Below are 22174 nucleotides of genomic sequence, written 5' to 3'. Positions count from 1 at the left end.
GGTATGAAATTTTCTTTTTTCATAATATCTTTATCAGACTTTGGTATAGGGTGATATTGGTTTCGTAGAATGAGTTTGATAGTGTTCCTTCTTGTTCAATTTTTGGAAGCACATGATTACTCAAGTGCTTGGTATTTAATTGGTCTTAAATCTTTTTTGAATGCTTGGTAGAACTCACCCGTGAAAGCATCGGTCCTGGGCTTTTCATTTTGGGGAGTTGTTTGATGATTGTTTCATTCTCTTTCTTGTGATTAGTTTGATTGAGGTCTCCGATTTCTTCTAGAGCAGTGTAGGTTGTTCGTACATTCCTAGAAATTTTTCCATTTTGTATACATTGTCCAGTTTTTTGGCATACAGCTGTTCACAGTATCCTCTTATGGCATCTTTTCCTTCTTTAGGGTCAGTAGCAATGTCCCCATTTTCATTTTTAATGTTATTTGCATCTTCTCTCTTTTTTCCATTGCCATTATGTAATTCTTGGTTGGCAGTTTTTCTCTTACAGTATCTTAAATATATCAAACCACAGCCTTCTTGCCTCCATGGCTTCTGATGAGAAATCAGCACTTAGCATTATTATTCACATCATATGTGATGCATCACTTTTTTCTTGCTGCTCTCAGAATTCTTTCTTTGTCTTTTGCACTTGACATTCTGATTAGCAAATGTCTCAGGGTAGGGCTATTTGGATTTCTTTGGATGAGCATATGTTGATATGTTGTGCTTCTTGCAGACAGGTATCTATGTCCTTCAATAGAGTTTGGAAATTTTCAATCATTATTTCTTCAGATATTTCTTCTGCCCATTTTGCCTTCTCATGTTCTTCTGGGACACCCATGGCACATTTGTTTTCATGTCTCTTACTGTCATTTATTGCTCTGAGACCCCGTTCAATTTTTTCCATTCTTTTCTTTATCTCTTCTTTTGTATGTTTGCTGCTGGAGGCCATATCTTCAAGCTCACCTATCCTTTCTTCCACTTCCTCATGTCTGCTGTTAAATGCATCTAGCATATTTTTTATTTCATTTATTGTGTCTTTCATTTCAATAAGATCTATTATTCTATGCATGCTTTCAAATTCTTTGTGCTTACCTAGTGTCTTATTAATATCTTTAATCTCTCTAACCATCTCATTGATTTATTAAGGAGATTTTTTGAGCATCTATGATTAGTTGTGTCAACTTCTTATTGATTTGCAGGCTTATCTTCTTCCTTTGACTGGTATGTATCTTCTTGTTTCTTGGTATGGATCATGATTTTTTGTTGGGGTCTTGGCATCTGGCTTACTAGATGCATTTATTCTGGTGTAGTTTCTCTCTTTATTGTAGGGCTTTCTTGTCCTTTCTCTCTTGCTGGTTGTGTGGTAGAAGCTGAGGATGTAGTTGGTGCTGTAAGCTCTGGAGGCTGACACTGCTTGCATTGCCCCAGGAACAAAAGAAGCTTCTCCCGACTTTCTCCTCTGCCATTAGTAGGGACAGAGTTGCAGACATGTGTAATAATCCAAGCTGTTCAGACCAAGACTTCTGTATTTGCCAAGAGACACAAGTGAAGATTTATAATCCTTCCTCCCCTCCTGCAGAGATGGAGCTGCAGTTATGGACAGCAAAATACACTGTGTGGGTCAAAACTCTCATTTTCCCAGGTAGACTGAGGTAGCACTGATGTAGCACTGCCCCCCACCACAGCCAGGTGTTGAAATGGACCCTCTGGGTTGCCTGAGAATCTAATATATGTGGGACAAATGCACCTGCAGTTGCCCTCAGAGGCTGAGGAAATACTGTCCCTTCTGTTCTTTATGGTGTGGGAATGGAACCACAGGTCCCCAACTATCCAGTCCATGCAGGCTGAAAGTGCCTGTCATTGCCTGAAGAGGCTGAGGAAACATCTTCCTTCCTATCTTTTTTTGGGGGTGGGGATGAGGTCACAAGTGTTTGACTATTCAGTCTGTGCTGACGGAAAGTGCCTGCAGTTGTCCAGAGAGGTTGGAGAGACAACTCATCCCTTTTGTTCTATTGGGAGTGGGGATAGAACCACAGGCACCCAACAGTCCAGTTCAGGCAGGCCAAAAGTGCCTGCAGTTGCCCAGATAGGCTGAAGAAACACCAGCTCCCTCGTATCTTATGGGCAGGATGGGAATGGAATCAAAGACACTAAACAAATTGTGCAGACAGAAAGCACCTGCAGTTGCTCAGAGATGCCAAGGAAACATAGTTCCCCTCCTATCTAGTTTGGGTGCAGGGATGGAGCCCAGGTGTCCAACTATTCAGTCTGTGCCAGTCAAAAGTACATACAGTTGACCAGGGAGGCTGGTGCAAGTTCCCTCCCTGCTAGAGGTGGTACTGGAGCCGGAGCTAAGGCTGCAGTCTGATCTTAGTGGAGAGAAGGCAGTCCCTAACTTCACTGTGATTTTAAATCAGTCCTATCCCTCATGCTGGGGCAGAGTTAAAATGGTGGCTACTGGCCTTTTTCTGACTTAGACATGTTCAAACTTTATGCCGTCTTGCCTCTTCACTATCATTTTTATTTAGGTTTTTTGTTTTTATTTTTTTATTTTATTTGATGGACATGACAGATATTTTCATTCCTTTTGGATCAGTTCCTAGGAGTGGGATTATTAAATCAGTATAGGTGAAGAATGTTAGTTTGTAAGAAACTGACCAATAGGCTTGAAAAATGTTGCATTATTTTACATGACCATTAAGAATATATAAAATCCAGTTGCTCTCATTTCTTGACACTATTTTGTTGTCCATCTTTTTTATTTTATATATTATAGAAAATATTAGATGGTATACAATCATGGTTTTAGCTTTTCTCAGATGACTAATCATGTGTAACTTTTCTTATGAATGTTAGCCATATGATGACTCTGTTCAGGTCCTCTGCCTACTTACTATTGATTGTTTGTCTAATTAATGTTATGGTTTGTAGGAATTTTTTAATATTTTCTGGATACAAGACTTTTTTTCATTTATGTATATCAGTTTTTCCAGTGTGAAGCCTAACATCTCATTCTGTTAATATTTTCTGAGAAACAAACATCCTTAATTTTGCTTATCTAATATATTAATATATTTTTTGTATGTAGTTCTTTCTTTGTGACCTTTGAGAAGTCTTTGTCCAACCCCAAATGGTAAGAATTTCTCTTAAGTTTTCCTCTAAAATTTTATGATTTTACATTTATCTGCAATCATTTTTCTGTTACTCTCATATGGGATGATTCAGTGGTTGAAGTTCATTTCTTTTTCCATTTTTGAAAAGAGCAAATTATCCCACATTGAATTGTGTTATAGTCTTTGTAAAACAAATAATTGCTCAAATACAGTTACTCTCTTTTTTGATACTGAATTTTGTTCTATTAATATCTGTGTTATGCCTAGACCAAAACCATGTCTTCATTTTGTAATTTAGAATAAATTCTCCAAATTTGTTCATTTTTTTCAAGATTAACTATTCTAGGACCTACTCATTTCTACATAAATTTTACAATGTGTCATAATTTATTAGATATATTTGGTACTGGGATTTTGATAGGGATCTCATTGAATCTATAAATCCATTTGGGGAAAATCTGCATCTTAGTAATATTCTGTCTGTCACAAACTAGGAATTAAAAAGACATTCTCTGACTGATAAAGGACATGATTAAAAACCTATAGGTTACAGCCTGTTTAATAGTAAAAAAACTTGGAAAAGTACATATGTATTAAAATGAACTTTGGCTTCTAGAAATGACAGAATACTAGACATCCTTTCTGACCCAAAACAATTATTAATCAGGACCAAATATATGAACTGGCTGTTTAGGTTGTGAAACACTGCATAGTAGTATGATCTTTGAGAGAAGAGAGTTGAACCCATGCTTGCCCTGGTTTCTTGCATGAGGCCCCTTTCTGCCCATGGCAGTGAGATGAACCCCAGATGAGTGGATCTCTCATTGAGGAGGCACAGATAGAGGTTCTGGGTTGTTAAAGAAACCAAAATTTATAGGAAATTTACCAAAGAGGAAAGGACTGGGGGAATATTACTGGAGGGGACAGGAGTTTACATGGACCTCATCTTGGGTTCTTGGGAAATATCTAGGCTGAACACGCATAGATCAAAATACCAGAAGCTATGAAATGTTGGGAATATTGAAATTTTGCCCATCAGAATGGAAGTACCTCACTGAGCAGCAGTGTGTGTATTGAAGGGAGACCCATTAAAGTCCCTACCTAAAAGTAAGGCTCACTCTAAAATAAGGTCCATGCTCATCATAGTGAAAATCAGGAAACAAAAGTTCAAGAGAAAAATCTGAAAAGCTATATGATAAAAAGAAAATTTTCAAATAAAGAAGGATATGAATAATGATTGACGTTGAAATAATGGAGGTATGAAAACCAAAGATATATTTAGTGTGCAGAATGAATGACAAAAAAAAATCTTTTGAGATGGAATTCTTTATCTGTGTTAGTTTCTTTGGCTGCTCAAGCAAACACCGTGCAATGGGTTTGCGTAAACAACGGGGATTTAATTGTTCATGGTTTTGAGGCAAAGAGAAAGCCCAGATCACGACATCATGAAGGTGATGCTTTCTCAATCAAAGAATGAGGCATTATAAGACTGACTGCTATAGATTTTTTTTAAAGATTTCTATTTATTTATTTCTCTTCTCATCTCCACCTTCCCTTCCCCCGCCCCGCCCCTTGTCTTGGGGTTGTGGGCAGGCTGCACTTTCTTTCACACTAGGTGATTCTCCTTACAGGGTGCACTCCTTGTGCATCGGGCTCCCCTATGTGGGGGACACACCTGCATGGCTTGGCATTCCTTGCACACATCAGCACTGTGCATGGGCCAGCTCCACATGGATCAAGAAGGCCCTGGGTTTGAACCTTGGACCTCCCAGGTGGTAGATGGATGCCCTATCTGTTGGGCCAAATCCGCTTCCCTGCTATAGATTCTTGATCCTAGGCTGTCACATGGCAGTATCTCCTGATCTCTCTTTTATTTCCAGGTTCTTTTGATGTTCAGCTTCTGACTGCTTCCTCTGTGGCTTTCTCTCTCCTGTCTGAATTTCATTCTCTTATAAAGGACTCCAGAAATTAGATTAAGACACTTTCTGATTGAGGTGGGCCACACCTTAACTAAAGCAAATTCATCAGAAGGTCCTACTCACTGGAATGAATTGTATAAGAACAGGTTTTTCTAAGCCATCACAATATCCAATGAAAAAAATGCCTCAAAACTGAAGGTAAGGCAAAGTTACTTGCAGCTAAATAAAGGCTGTCTGAATCATCAGAAGCAGATTTGCAATACAAGAAAATTATATGGAACATTCTTCAGGCTGATGGGAAATGTCACCAGATGGAAATTTGAATACAGTGAAAAAAAACAAGAATATTGGAAATGTTAAAAATAAATCTATTAGAATAAGTAGATATTGTAACATTGTAACATAACAGGTATATATTACCGCACACAATTTACAAAACCTTAGGTGTATATGCTAATAAAAATATACTTGATTTTCAACTTAAAAACGTCAAACCATTGATGAGAAAAATCAAAGTCCTAAATAAATCGATAGATAAACCACATTCATAGCTTCAAAGACTTAATATTGTTAAGATATAATTCTCTCCAGATTAGAAAGCCTCAACTATATACCCTAATCTATGTTGGATGTATGCCATTGCTTTCATATAACACAGGGTGTTTGAAAAATGAAGTGAAGATATTTTTACAAGCTGTTGATCCCTAGAGAAAGGGCATTATAGATGAATTAGATATTGTTTTCATTAGGAAATCTTAATTCATCTCTCTATATTTGATATTGAGTCTAATTTAGATTTATTTTGAAGTGAATACCTCTGGGAAGTGAAGTTTTTCTAAATGTTTTAATATCAACTTGTTACTATTAATTATTTAATTATTTGAATAAAAACATGTGAACAGTTAAAGGGAGATTTCTGTTTGGATCTAAAGGACAGTCTCATCTCTCTTATTCAAAGTCAACTGTTGGTTAATGGAGCATGCACTATTTTACCCTTATATTTCATGTGTTTCTTCTATTATTCATATAATTTAGAGTATGTTGCCTAAGTGAGTATAATATAATAGTTAGGGTAACCACATTTCTTTTCAAAATGTAAACTTTGTGGCTAATAAAATATATTCCACTGGGACTGAAAGAGGGTATTAGACTGTATTTTTCGTAATAGAACAAAACTTTTCCTAATTTAGAGCAGGGCGTATTTATATGTAATATATATGAGATTTTCCCAAAGAAATTCATTTCGTTTCTTTCAAATATATGGGGAAAGGGAAAAGACTACAAATGTTTTATCATGGCAAATGATGTTTATTTCTAATTAGCATATTCATCACCTAGTATATTGCTGATGCAAATTGCTATGGTACAAATTAAATAACTCCATTGTGATTGTCCTGATGTCCTTATTTGAAGTAGTCAACTCAGTTAATATTCAGAGTTTGGAGAAGTGATACTAGAGAAGAAACAAAACTATGTTTGTGGGATTTGTGGGAGTAGCTGTGTGTTTTGAACCACATTATTTTGTGCTAGATAATTATTTGGGATGAATAGTATTCCAATATAATTTTCACTCGTCTAAAATTGTAATGAGAATAGGTAGAACAAAATCTAGCACATTCTTAGTGAGGTATTGAAATTGTAAGTAATATTGATGTATAGGATTATTTATCTACACATAAATTGACCACAAGAGAGCTCTTTGATTTATTTTAACATTTATTAAGCAATTTCAGTCACTTACTATAATTATCACTAATGATATAGGAAACAAATAGGACATGACTTCTGTTTTTGAGGAATTTATAGTCTGGTCAGGGTGATATGAATTAAATAATTTCACTTCCAAGTGCTATTTGTTCTTTCATTTTTCATAAATTTGATAAATGTTTATTAGACATACACTTAATTTAACACCCGTGACACCTATCCATTCCATCTGCTGTGTTAAGTGACCACAAGGTATAGGAAGGAAAGGATGAAGAATCTTAACATGATATTTTTGTGAGAAAGTATCTGCATGTATAAATAAATGAATGAAAAATAACAAAGGCATATTTAAGGGGAAGTTTATAAGAGACTTTGACACATAGTGATGGGATTAAAACCTAATTAAAACAATTTTCTCTGTCGAGTAGAATGCTATAGATTCAGTTCAGAGAGTATAGAAATTCTTGACAATTACTACAGAATGCTGGTGCAAAGGATTCAGAGTATGAAAAGGTGAGCTATGCAAGTACAATTAGAAGAATTTTGAACTGTATTTTTGAAATTTAATTTGCCATAACGAGGTAGATGGTGTATTGCATAGAAGCTAAATTTATTGAATTTGGAGTTAGATTGACCTGGACTCAAACTTTAGACCTTCTGTTTACTAGTACAATGTATCCCTAATCTCAAATTTCCTCATTTATAAGATGAAGGATACAAATGGTACTCCTTTTGTAACAGCAATTGTGTTCTTTTTAATTCCATGATACTGTTTAGGTGTTATTCTCTGTGTTTTGAATCAACTTGGCCTTTTGTTTATGGTATTTTATAATTTAGAAGAACAACTATTCTTTCTTAACCTTCATTATAGCTTCCATTTCTTCATTTAATTATGTTTGTTTTTATTACCACCTTATATCTAATCTCTTTGAGTGCGTTGTGCAAATCTTTTTCTAACATCTTAAGATATATATTCTACTTAATTTCCATATTTTCTAATATAAATATAAAATGGTATATATTTTGTTACTAAATTTTTAGCTGATCTTTTAAGTATCATATATAGTTATTTTCCTTATTTACATTTTTAGCATTTTAAATTTCCACTTCAATTTCTTCTTTGTTCTTTATATTACTTTGAGCTGATTTAAAATTCACAAACATGTAGATACTTTTGGATTATCTTTTAGATTTTATTTTTAACTTAATTATAAGTTGGTTATAGAACATGTTCTGTTTAATGCCATTTTTTGATGCAACTTCTCAAAATTTAACCTTGTTAAGATGATTCTGATTCAGAGGTCTAGAGTTAGGCTTGAGAATTTGCATTTAAGCACTTATATCTTAGGACACAAGAAGCAAATATCACAAAGGTATTAAAATTATATGGCCAATATCAGGAGTAAAGTAATTTTATCCCTAAGAGATATTTGATTTAAAACCTACAGATCAAATTAGCCTTAAAAATTAGGGCAAATTTCTCGAGGTAATCAATGTAATTTTCTAAAATAACTTGACTCCCAGTTTTTGAGACACATTTTTATTTGCAGGTACAAGGAAAAGAGCAGATCTGTCTTGAATTGGACTATTAGACAAAGAATGTTTGATTTTAACATATCTGCATTCTGGGAAATCAGATCTGGGAGGACAATATTGTGAATAATAAAAACAAGTCTGAAAGAAAGAGTAATGTACTTAAGAGCTGTTAAGAATGTATCTCTATGGTGCTTTTTAAAAAATGTGCTCCTCCCCCTCCCTCGCCCCTTCCCCCCTCTCCTCCACCCCTTCCCCCCTCTTCTTCCTCCTCACCGCTGATTTTTTGCTGTCTGTGTCCATTTGCTGTGTGATCTTCTGTATCAATTTCTTTTTTTGTCTTTTCTTCACGTCTTTCTCTTCTAGGATTCACCAGAATTCAATCCTGGGGATCTCTGATGTGGAGGGAGGTTCTCTGTCAATTGTGCCACCTCAGTTCCTGGTCTCTGCTGTGCTTCACCTTGACTCTCTCTTTGTCTCTCTTTTGTTGTGTCATCATCTTGCCGCATGACACATTTGCTGGGACACTGGCTCACCATGCCAAAATTTGGTAAGGCCAAATCTAAAGAACAAAGATTTCTGACTCCTCTGGTGTTTTTCTCACACCTAACGTAGAGAGGGGCACAAGCTGGCTTATCTAACAACAAGTAGACATATCTAACATTAACAGCTCAGTGAAATACAAATAAACACCTGAGGACTGGAACTCCCCTAACAGAAAACCAGGAAGCTGATATGAGATGTAGGTAAACTATAAAAAAGTATGCCTGCCTTCCTTTTATATTCTAAAAAAAAAAAGGTTTTATTTCCTCCTAATACCTCTACCTATTCCCCATTAACTCCATTCAAATATTGTAAAGCACTTTTGCATCAGTTTCCCATTTTATTTCCTGTGTTTTTATGTGATGACTCCTTCCCTGACAAATAACTTAATGTATCTTCTTTCTGATAAAGTCCTCCCTACATTCCATATCTCTCTCGCAATATTGTGGTCCTATTTTGATGTTTCCTTTTTTCACTAAGATTTTTGACATATACTTACATAATTTATTTGGGTACTTACCATATGACCTCACTCAGAGGAACTTGACCTCCATTCCCCATAATGGAACCATAAACTAAAGCTTTCTAATAACTAAATCCAATGGAAAACACAGAGTTCTTAATTTATTTGAGTTTTGTAGTAATGTATAATACATGAGATTTGATAGAATTTTTTTAGAACTTTATTCTTTGAATATTCCCCCAAATGGCCAAAAACATCTTAAACTCCATAAGTCCATTACTTATTTAATTTCTACTTCTCTCCAAAATGATATGTTGCTCATGTCTCTATAGTATCTTTCTCAAAAATGACATCTCCTTTTTATGCCTTGGACTCTAGTCACTTAGAAGCTTTTCTGAATGACTTCATCTCTTTTACCTTTCTACATCAGATTGACTAGCAGATCTTTTCCTTTGTAGCTATACTCCACATAATGCACATATGATTCTTACTCTCCATATGTCGAAGTTTTCATTATTATTTGCTTAGAAACTTCAAGATTGTCTTTATATGTCTAATTTCCAGGATTTCATATTCAAAATTTTCAGTCAGTTTTTCTAACTTAAAAAAAAAATAGACCATATCAGTCCTAGTCTAAAAATTCTCAAGAGGATCAATAACATTTGTTTAATGTAACATCATAAAGATCTTCATGATCAGTCCTTGTCTTCCTTCCTCTACAATATTTGGGAAAAAGAAAAGCTGACCTCTCAGTAGCATTATATTTTTCAATTCAGTGGTTATTGTTTATGTCTAAGTCTTATGACTATGAAATAGCATTTAGGGTTCATTTTACTGGATGAAGCACTCTGCCACTTATATTATTTAATCACACTTTATTGGAAGCACATATTCCACTTGGTTGCTCAGGCTGCAGGGAGAAATGAAACGTATTTGTCATAGTCCTACTTTTCATTTCAAATCTTCAAGTAGCTCTTTAGACCAATGTTCTAAAGTATAATGACTCAATTTTAGAAAGCTTTTATACTAATTTAAAGTAATTGGAATTGAAGTGCTTTATATTTTCAAAGGAAAATAAATGATTAGACCATTTCATATGTAATAAGTTTGACTATAGCTTTTGGAAAAAAGCTAACAAATATTCTTGTATTCATATCTCTCATACAATTATGGATTTGGCCATTTGTCTTTATTTGCTTGAATAAAGGTTGTTAGCTAGCAATTATTTTAAAATAGTGTAACATCTCATTTGCATATCAATAATTGCATTTTTGTATTAAATTAAAATTCTAGATTTCCTGTGCTATATTTTTGACATCTCACCATTGTCTTTTTCAAACTCTGGACTAGGATTTCTTGCCAGTGTATGTATGCCCAGCTACTGGATATGCATGGCACATTTTCCTAAGGCATCAGTTTTTCTCAAAACGTTTTAGGGAAACATTGTATTAGATGTGTAAAAAATTTATTATATTAAAATAAAACATTCAAATGCATTTTAAAGGCTCACAGTGAGTTTTCAAATAAATTGCGTACTTGCATTGGACACTTTACACACCAAGAACTGGAGAACTTACTAAGTTTCCTCCAATATCGACTTATCTCAAGTTAAAATTTTTGAGGAAAACTGTTTGCAATAAAGACGTTCTGCTATATTTGCTCAGACATTTTGTTAAGTTTAATTTTATATTCTTGATGGAGGAATATAAGTAATAGCAACAAAAAAGGTATGCTTTTTCCTAATATTTTATTCCTATTTATTAACTTTAATTTCATAACAAGGAAAAGATTAGATTTCAAAGTATAATGACAGGGGAAAGGAAGTAAAAATTCTGGCTTCTCAGTCACCATTTGTGATGTCTGTGTAAGTCATGTTTGCTTTGTAATACAAGTAATGTAACATTCTACTTGAGGGATGGAGCCTTTTTATACCTTCTCCAAACTACAGTCTTCTAGGCTTTAGAGGTATAATTTTGGTGATGTGATCTCTAATTTTAACCATATTTGTCCAGTTTTAATTGATAGAAAGTTATTTCTCAATTAATCAAAAATGTACCTGTGGTTTTATCCATTCTTTGGTCCTAGATTGACAAGCATCCCTATTCTTCATCACAGCTATTTAGCAACTTGTAAAACAGGTGTAATTTCTTTATTGGTTTTCTCTTGTCTAAATAGCTCTAATCACATCAGCCATTTTACATATAAAGCATTTTGAATTTCTTTAATGGTCCAACCTGCTCTCCTTTTTAATGTACTTGAAGTTGTCAAAGATTCTCTGAAATTATGACACATATAGATGAACGTATTTCTCAGAATGTGACTTTACCTGTGTGGATTAGATATTATACAGATTTTTCTCCTTTTGTATCACAGGGTAAAGAAATATGATTATCCCTTACTCCCAGTCCAGAATACTTATCCTGCATTACTCTTCTATATCCATCTTTATTTATTTTAGTGGACTTTTACTCATCTAAGATTTTTAAAACGTTCCATTTGTAAATTGGCTTAATATGATTTAGATTGCCATAGTAGAGATTTACTTGACTCACTTCCAAATGAAAGTGCTATGGGGAAAAAAGGAAGCTCTTCTTATTTTAATTTGCCCTACCCTGAACCCAGCAATTAAATATAATTGCCACATTTCCATTTTTTTTATGTCATGGATGTGGCTGAGCTTCTTTCTTGCTCAAATAAGAGAAAATGCATCACTTCTAGTTATTACAAAGGTTAAAACTTGTAAAAATGCTCCAACAAACCAGATTTCTAACTTTTGTGGTTTAGTTCAATAGACTATTTTAAATGTTTCAAATGGTCTCCATATTAATTAATTTATTTCTGGCTACATAGACATCCCTGGTAGTTTATTCGTTGCTAAAAATGTTCAAGTAGAAATAGAATGGCTGTCTATCAGCCATAATGGAGAAGAGAGTTCAGCATTGATTTAGATAGAAAATAGGACTTTGCAAAGTCAGGTTCATGAAGTAACTATTGTCTACTAAGGCAGCTCCATATCTTAACATAAACTAATCAGCACAATAAGTAATTTTCTTTTAATGAATAATTCATTGAAGTCCCCAAAAGGTAAACTGGAAACAAATGATTTGAACATAACCTGTGCCAGTTATTCTTTTCAGATCTGAAATTTTCCTTAGGTGTGAGGTTTATTGGAAGTTTGGTTTGCAGTAGAATATATGTCTTTTAAAGCACAAAGGGCTCGAATAGGAAAGTACAGTAATACTTAGAGTCTCACATCTAATCTTTAATGGTAATCTGTAAATTTTAAGTATTAACCTGGATAGTGAATGCATGTTTTCATTTCATTGTAAATCTGCATTTTATAGGAAAAACTGTTTGTGAATGTTCTCGATACTTCAAATTCACCCATGTCTCTCATATGGATTTTTCCTGTGCATTAAATTCTTCTAATATTTGAGTTTCCTTTAAATAGTTTCGATACCATTCATGAACGACCTCCTGCCAATTCTTGCAGTTTTGAAAGTTCGTATGTATGCAGAGGATAGAAATAAGTGCCCTCAGCTCAAATGAAAGAACATGAAGTTCCAGAAATGAATGTTTGAAATGTAAAATAGTCTGGTCCTTCAAATCAAACACTTAATAAGAGTCAACATGGGCCTGACACTCAGTGAGACTCTAGATCAGAGGGCTTACAGTGAGTTTCCATGCCAGACTCAGGTGTTTTTGTCCATTCAACAGTTTGATTGAAAAGAAAAAGAACTTTCAACTTAACATTTTATTCCAACTAAACTGATGATTGCTATTTTATCCATATATATTTTTGGAACTGAAGAAAATGTTGAAGGAGTATTATTTATTTTATTATTTTTAAAGCAACAGTGATGTCTGTTAGAAAATGGATATTTTAACACTGAGCTTATACTATGTAAATAGTCACTTTGCTTTAAAGTAGGATTTAGTGTAGATAAAGAGACTTTTAAGGTGTTTTCCTAGTCTAAATGTGCTTATGTTTATTCCTTTATGTGAGTCAATACTTTCCAGTAATTAAAATTTTTAGATAGATTACAAAGTAAGAGATATTACTGAAAAATGAATTAGGTGTGAAAAATGGGGGAGAAAAAGCAGCTAAAGTTTGATAAGAAAGTGGAAGAGTATATGAAATATGAGCAAGTAACCTGGAAACAACTGGAGGAGGGCTGGGTTAAATGGTAGACTTTCCCTATTGTTGGGTGATATAAAGAAATAAGATCCATGGAATATAAGTTATTTAATAACTTTGATTCATGTTATAATTATTGTCATTTACTATACTGAATTATCTATTAATTACCTTTTGTATAAAAATGTTAGTTAATACCTATTTCCATTGTAGTGATTAGAAAATTGTCTTTATTTTTTTAAATATAATTTTTAATTATAAATCAAGATTTGCAACAATAGTGAGATTGGAATATAAACTATTTTCTAGTGCCATGTAATGTTAAGTTATGAATGTAGAAAATTTATGCAGAATCAAAACAGTCTTATATGAAGAACACAGTATCGCAAAAAAAGCAAATATCTTAATGACCACATATCACTCATTTTTATTGTTTTCACCCCTCCTGCAAATTGTTCAATAAATCATTTGAAGAAATTGACAAAAATGCCTATAATAAATTGTCTTAAGAAATATAAAGAGATTTTTTAATAAAGGTAGACTAAAATGATATAATAATCCAAAGATTATGTCTGTGTTTATCTTTCAAAATCATTAAAAGTTGGTTGCAAATTAAGCTATGTAGACATTTGCTATCCTTATAGTTTACAAGTCATGATTTTCTCTATTTTTATATTGATAAATTTATATTTCACATACTTTTCAGACTTTGATGAATACTCTAAATAATTCTTAAAATTTTTTCTTCTCTGAACAAAATTTGAATCATATTATTTCCATGTAGAAAAATCTAATAGTAAACTAATAACTATTTTTAAAATTACAACTGTGCATTAGATAAATCTTCTGACTTGAAGACTTACTATAAAGGTACAGTGATCAAGATGGTATGATAGGGGACTTCCAGTCAACCAAGGTGGTGTCAAGGTTCTGTTTACTCACAGAATCTTTGAACAATTAGCAAAAAATGGCAGAGCCATCTTCCTCAGAACTCCAGAAAAGAGTTAAATATTTGGAATAACTAGAGAAGCAGGTATTGCTTGCAAACAACTAAATCAGTATAAGAAACAATCAAATTGAAGCAGCCTGGGGCAAAAGATTACTAACTTCGAGGCATACAATAGAGCACCTCTAAAGGGGAAGGGCTCATTTCATAGGGAATAGAAGGGACATCCTGATCTCTTTAAGCAAGGGAATTTCTAAAGCCACAATCATGTGCCCAGGAAAAGAAATAGCATCAGAAAAGACAGATAATCCTGTGCTTTTGTGTCAGGTTTATTTTCTTGGTATAACGCTAAAATCCAAAGGACAACACCAACTAACAGAAAGCCAATTTGCAAAAACTGTGAAATGTGTTTTGTTGCATTGGTTATTTCTTTTTGGTAGCTCTTGGCATTAAAGGAACTCTCTGTCATATCACTAGCTGGAAACAAACTTAAGGAACAAGCAACTCAGGGACCAAATTCCAGAGTTAACACATTAAATTAAAATTTACAGTGTGTAACCAAAGATTATAAGACAAACATTGAAAAGGAAAAATGGTGACCCATCCAAAAGCAAAAGATACAACATTAAAAAACTATCAATGAAGAGTCCCAGACTTTGGACTTACCAAAAAGCATATCTTTTTTTTTTTTTTTTTTTTTAATGATCTTCTATATGCTCAAAGAGCTAAGGAGAACAGGGAGAAAAAACTGAAGGATATCAGGAAAATGATAAATAAGCAAAATGAGAATCTCAATAAAAACACTTTATTTTATTTAAAATAAAACAAACAGAAACCCACTAGAGTTTAAGACCATAATCATTGAAATTAAAAAAAAAAAATGCTATTGTGGATCAACAGCAATTTGGAGCTGGCAGAAGAAAGAATCAGTGAGCCTGAAAATAATACAATTGAACTTATTCAGGCAGAGACACAGAAAGTAAACAAGATGAGGGAAATTGGACAGAGCCCAAAAGACCAGTGAGACACCCTCCATGTCCCAATGCATGCATTATAGGACTCCTAGAAGGAGAATAATTAGAGAAAGGGGCCAAAATAAATGTTTAAGAAATAATCACAGAAAACTTCCCAAGTTTAAAGAAAGATACAAATATACACATTCAAGAAGTCCAACAAATCCCAAATAGGATAAACTCAAAGAGATACATACTCAGACACATAATTATAAAACTGAAGAGTGCCAAAGAGAAAGTCCTGAAAGCTGCAAGAGAGAAGCAACATGCCAGGTATAAAGGAATCAATTAAGTGCCAATTTCTCATCAGAAACTATGGAGGCAAGAAAGCAGTGGGACAAAATATTTAAAGTGTTGAAGATAATTATTGCCAGCCAAACAATTTTCCCAAGCTTGATAATATCAATAACAACAATACAAAATTTTAAAAGAAGAAATGAAACTATAAAGAATATGCATAAAAATTATCAGAATTATAAATATTAAATAAAATGCAAATGAAATGAAATGTTTTATTAATTCCTAATAAAGATTGAACAACAATTGAACTCATTCATTATAGGGAAGGTAAATCTACAGAAGAGCAACAGCAGCAGCCACTTTATCTGTAATTAGCTACCTTTAATTAGGTATAATTTAAATCCTGTCCCCGCAAAAACAACCCCTAGTTTGATGTGTTTTGATAAACATATAGTTTTGTAACTACCACTGCCATCAAGATATAGAATATTTCCATCACCCCCCAAAAGACCCCTCATACTCCTTTGAAGTCATTCCTTATCCCCCTCTGTTGTCCACTGATCTAATTTTCTGTCCCCACTATTTGGATTTGTCTTTTCTAGAATTTCATATAAGTGTAATAGTCTGTCAACTGTATTTTGTGTCTGGCTTTAGTTCAGCATTATATTTTTGAGAATTTTTTTTTTTAAAGATTTATTTTTTATTTATTTAATTCCCCTCCCCTCCCCCGGTTGTCTGTTTTTCTGTGTCTTTTTGTTGCTTCTTGTTTCTTTGTCCGCTTCTGTTGTCGTCAGCGGCATGGGAAGTCTGGGTGGCGCCATTCCTCGGCAGGCTGCACTTTCTTTCGCACTGGGCGGCTCGCCTTATGGGGTGCACTCCTTGCGCATGGGGCTCCCTTACGCGGGGGACACCCCTGTGTGGCACGGCACTCCCTGCGCTCATCAGCACTGCGCATGGGCCCGCTCCACACGGGTCATGGAGGCCCGGGGTTTGAACCGCGAACCTCCCATGTGGCAGATGGACGCCCTAACCACTGGGCCAAAGTCTGTTTCCTATATTTTTGAGAATTATCAGTTGCATACATCTGTTCTTTGTTCATTTTTAATGCTGAGTAGTATTCTATCATATGACTAAACCACAGTTTGTTTATCAATTTGCTAGTTGATTGACCTGGGATTGATTTCTGCTTTTGGCTATTGTGATAAAGCTGCTATTAATATTAGCGTATACCTCTTTGCATTGGCAGATGTTATTTTTCTTTTGTAAATGTTTAAGAGTAAGATCATTAGTTCTTATAGCTGTGAATTTACATATAAAACGTTGCCAATCTGTTTTTCGAAGTGGCTCTACTATTTTGTGAGGAAAGTATGGAAGGTTAAATTGATCCATACGTACCAACCCTTTTTATTGTCAGATTTTTTAATTTTATGCATTCTAGTGAGTATGAAACATTATCTTATTGTCATATTAAGTATAATTACTCTGATAACTAATGATGTGCCTATTTTCTTACATTTATTGGTCCTTCATATATCTTTGTTTCTGATTTGTCTCTTTAAATATATTGCCTATTTTATTAAGCTCTTGTCTTATTACTGAACTTTAAAGGTACTTTATATATGCAAGTCCTTTGCTAGATATATTCATTACAAATATTTTCTACCAATATATGGTATTCTTTTTCATTTTTCCAATGATATGCTTCTAACTGTAGGTTTTTAAAATTTTTATTAAGTCCAAGTTAACACTATCTAATGATTTGTGTTTTTGCATATCTTATTTAATAAGAAATATTTGCCTTCCCCATAGTTAAGATTTTCTCCTACATTTTCTTCTAGAAATTATTTAATTTTAGCTCCTTTATTTAGTCTATGATACATTTCCAGTTAATGTATATATTTGGTGTGAGGTAAGGATTGAGGTTCATCATTTTTCGTTTAAGTATCTAATTGTTCTGGTAGGTTAAAGTTGCAAGGATGTGTCAAAATTATATGCATATAATGTATTTCCTAGATGTTTTCACTGAAAGGCCCTAGAAGCAAGAATAGTCCAGGAGCAATGAGCACTTCTATTACTCAGATATTAGTTCCTAAAAACCATCAACTGATAAAAGGAGACAAGACTTCTTAGGGAATTGTCTGATTACAGGGCTGCTGCTGAGAAAATATATAATGGGTCTGGAACAGCTTTTGGTGCTAGAAAGTAAGAAAGTTGCTTAATATATGATGGAAGCATGCCAGAACAATGCAGGACCCAGCTTGAAGATGTTCCCAATAGTCAAATCTGAGACAAATTAAGTATTAATAATAATAATAGGTTATATCCATAGGGAAAAAATGAATGTCCATAGGTGCATGCTGATAAAAGGAAATAAGTGGGTAAATATATGAAAGGAGGTGACCAGACAGTTCTTCTGTAGAAGAAACTGCAATTAATGAATGAAGAAGAAAATTGGAAATTAGAAAATCAATATTTGGTCAACATTGCACAGTAGACAACCATTATCAATTGATGCTAAAATTAATGAAGTTTGTTAAGAAACAGATTATGTGTTTAGTATCAAATTATCCCCAACCCCCAAAAAAATTATCCTAGGGGAAAACCCTGTCAGAGTCTAACATATTAAGAGATCAATGTCATTCTTGCTAGTAATGAGACATCAATAATCCACCACTTGATGTGAGGTCTCGAGAAGAGTACAATGTCATATCTGTGGTATCCTTGTGCAAAATGCATAACCCCGATCTCTTCAAGAGAAAACATCAAACAACCCCAAACTGAGAGACATCTACAAAATAACCGGCCAGTATTATTCAAGTCTGCCAAGATCATGAAAGAAAAATACTGAGACATTCTATCTGATTGGGAGGACATAAAGGAGACATGAAAACTGAAAGCAAACTGGGATCCTGCAACTAAAAAGGGACATTAGTGAAACAATTGCTGAGTTTGACTAAGGTCTGCAGATTAGTTAATAGCATTGAATTAATATTAATTTCTCATGTTGATAATTGTATTATTGTGGTTACTTAAGATACTAACATTTGGGGAAACTATATGAAGTGTATAGGGGAACTTTTTTTTTACTACTTTTGCAGCTTTGTATTATTCTATAGTTATTATTTCAAAATACAAAGTTAAAAAATAAGAAAAATAAAATAAGCAAATAATTTCTTTACAACATTGTCCTTGAAATTCTAATATTTTTATCTTGGGCTTCAAAAAATTACCTTTACTAGGCCTTTCTATGCTACCTCAAAACTTGCTAATTTTATATCCTGCTAACTAGCCATTACTGGATCAAACTAATAAATAAATAAGATATTTTTTTAACAGTTAACTCTTAAAAGTTAAATCAAAGGCATGAGAGAAAATAAATAAAGGCTAAATTTCTGTCCTAGAAGAGTTCACAATTTAACTAGGAATGTACAGAATACATTTGTAAAATTAAATAGCAATAAGCTGCCAAAATGCAGTATATCTACAAGTGCTTTGTGCTTTTGTTATACAGAGGAAGAGATTGTTCTTCTCTGATAATTGAGGAGAAAAGCAAGTTCAAGTTGATTTTACTGAGATGGAATTGAAAATAACTGGAATGTAAAGACAGGATCATGTTGATTTGGAATATAGCTGTAGGGGCTCAAAAATCTTTAAAAAACTTTTGAGTAGGGAAACGGACTTTGGCCCAGTGGTTAGGGCGTCCGTCTACCATATGGGAGGTCCGCGGTTCAAACCCCGGGCCTCCTTGACCCGTGTGGAGCTGGCCATGCGCAGTGCTGATGCGCGCAAGGAGTGCCGTGCCACGCAAGGGTGTCCCCCGCGTGGGGGAGCCCCACGCGCAAGGAGTGCGCCCGTGAGGAGAGCCGCCCAGCGTGAAAAGAAAGAGCAGCCTGCCCAGGAATGGCGCCGCCCACACTTCCCGTGCTGCTGATGACAACAGAAGCGGACAAAGAAACAAGACCCAGCAAATGGAAACCAAGAACAGACAACCAGGGGAGGGGGGGAAATTAAATAAATAAATAAATCTTTAAAAAAAAAAAAAACAAAAAAAAAAACTTTTGAGTACATTGAAGTAGGAATGAAAATTCATTGGATAACAGTAAGTATTATAAGAAAATAATGCATAATTTATTATGAGATTTTTCTTGTGCTTATCAATATATACTTATTAAATAATTTAATGATCACAATAAACTTACACATTTTACATCCTTAATTCAATTACAAATGAGAAATAGTCTCTTAAAGGTGATGTAAATTTGTCAAGATCACACTGCCAGGTAAAGTGGTGCTACCAAGTCTATCTACCTCTATAGCCCACATTTCCCTAATAGAAGAGATGCCATACTAGGAATTAAACATGTTTCTGCTTTTTCTCATCTAAGGAGATATATACTAGGGAGGATAAATCCCTTCTCAGGCATGGAAGGAATTTGTTGAGGATGCACATGCCTTTTTGTCTGGGATGATCAGTAATTACTACTGCCATGTTTGTGGGATGTATCGAAGTGACCAGTTCTCCACACATAAAAAAAACATTTTTTAAAAATCCTTTCTGTTGCTGTGCCCTGAACTAAAACAAGAACAATCAAGTCCAGGCCAGACAAAGTAATCAGCATTTCTGGGCTTGAGGACATAAAAGGAGGTGGGGCTTGAACCTAAAGAGAGAATGGAGGTTTGAGAAGCGGTCCAGTCTTTGGGTATAACATGACAAATATCTGAGCCCATTTAGATCCTGCTTTCAGGGAATATTCTAGAAATTGGGAATTATAGGAGTGCATAATTAAGAGAAAGGATGGCTAAATTCAGTTTTGGGCATATCAAATGTGAGACAACTTTAGGCAAAATAGGTAAACTATTTTACACAAGAGAGTGATTTGAATTTGGGATATACATTTGGCAGTCATCAGTATATAAGCAAACAGTTAAGTATGCATAATGCAGCCATTAGCAGCTACAGCCTGCTCTGATTTATACAACTGTTCTGTAAGCTCAATGAAGTCCCAGAAGTGTCTCCAATCATATGCTGCTTTAATGCAGCTGCAGCAATAATACATGGTAGGATAATTGAAAGGTCACAGAAGACTCTACTGGGAGGACTCATGAGATTTTGTGGGTCTCATAATGTAAAGCTTTAAGAAAGTTAAAGATATGGCACAGCAGGGGAAAGAAAGCAGGAAATCATAGAGAGGTCCACAAACCATCAGGCACAGACTCAGGGCTCTTTCTCAGGCACACAGGAGGATTTCATCCTGGGATTGCAAAACACCAGACCTGTGCAAGGTTCCTTGATCTCAGAGGAACCAAGGCATAAGTTTAATGAGAAAACATGGCACTTCCAAAGATCAGTTTTCCCTTTTAAAGCTGCACTTTGCTGGCTCTTTCTGGGATCTCCTTCCTCTGGAACCCTCCCTTCCCATCTCTAATCCTTCTTTCCCCAGATTATCTCAGATCTCCTTCCCAGAGCAATCTCAATTTACCCACAGGGAGTATTTGCTGGGGATTTCAAGAGTTTATAGCACCTCAGAACTACTTGATTTTCCTGAAGCCCTTAGATCGAGATGCTCTTTGGTTCTGCCTTTCTCAGTACTCCACACTCAGTTTGGAGGCTGAGATGAATTTTCCCCTTCTCCATCATCCACTCAGGTTCACTGTTTCATTGCAGACCTACTCACTATACTCATACACCTATTTTTTCTACAAGTGAATATATGTTTATTTTTTAATTCTGTGCCTTACACGACCCATCATTTCCTTTTCACCTCTCTGACTTCACTAATTTTAAAACTGTGCTTCTGCTTTCTTCTAGGCAAATGGCTACTCTCAATACATGACATGGCATTTTGTTTGAGATATCATCCAAATTGGTTGGTTGGTTGTTTTAATTAGTTATCCTGGTTGTTTTTTCTGGTATTTGGTAGGAGAAGGGAGAAAATTGAAAACTAAACTTTCTCCATTCTACAGAAATCTAGGGAAAGTTGGTGATACATATTGTCCTAGGAAGTTATACATTTCACCAAGGTGTTTACATTTATACATTATTAATAGGGTTTTTATCCATAATTATAGTCAATTCCTAAAGGATTTTAATATTATGTATATAAATTGGACTCAACAAATTATGCTTTTAATGAAAATCCAATTTTTGAAACAAAGAAGTGTTTCTTTATATATACCTATATGTTAGATGGAATTCATTTGTGAGTGTATGCATCTATGTGAACTAGTTTAAAAATATGTATACATATGGATAAGAATAAAGGAAGCTTAGGTAATAAGAGAACAACTCAATTTTGGTAACAAATCAGTATTTCACAGATTAAAAAATCACTTCCACTTTCCCAATATGCCTTATTAAATGGGGCTATACTATGTAAAAATGTTATTTTATAGAATGGTGAAAGATGTACTCTAGCTTTGCTAATGGCTGACTTTATTTTAACTAGATATTATAAATATAGTTGTAAATAGAATAAGGTATGTTTTTTATCATCCTATCTATTCCATTTTTAAAAGAACATCACAGTTCATCTTTTTAAGTTTTTTAAAATAAATGCAACGA

The 22174-nt window shown here is 34.3% G+C and overlaps 1 pseudogene; it reads right to left on the bottom strand.

Annotated features, from left to right (window-relative positions):
- Positions 1-22174, bottom strand: part of LOC101445823 (phosphoglycerate kinase 1-like) — a 144305-nt pseudogene that overhangs the window by 8236 nt on the left and 113895 nt on the right.

The sequence above is a fragment of the Dasypus novemcinctus genome, chromosome 1 (assembly GCF_030445035.2).
Source record: "Dasypus novemcinctus isolate mDasNov1 chromosome 1, mDasNov1.1.hap2, whole genome shotgun sequence".
NCBI classification, from domain to species: Eukaryota; Metazoa; Chordata; class Mammalia; order Cingulata; family Dasypodidae; genus Dasypus; species Dasypus novemcinctus.
This window is presented reverse-complemented; position numbering and strand designations above follow the sequence as displayed.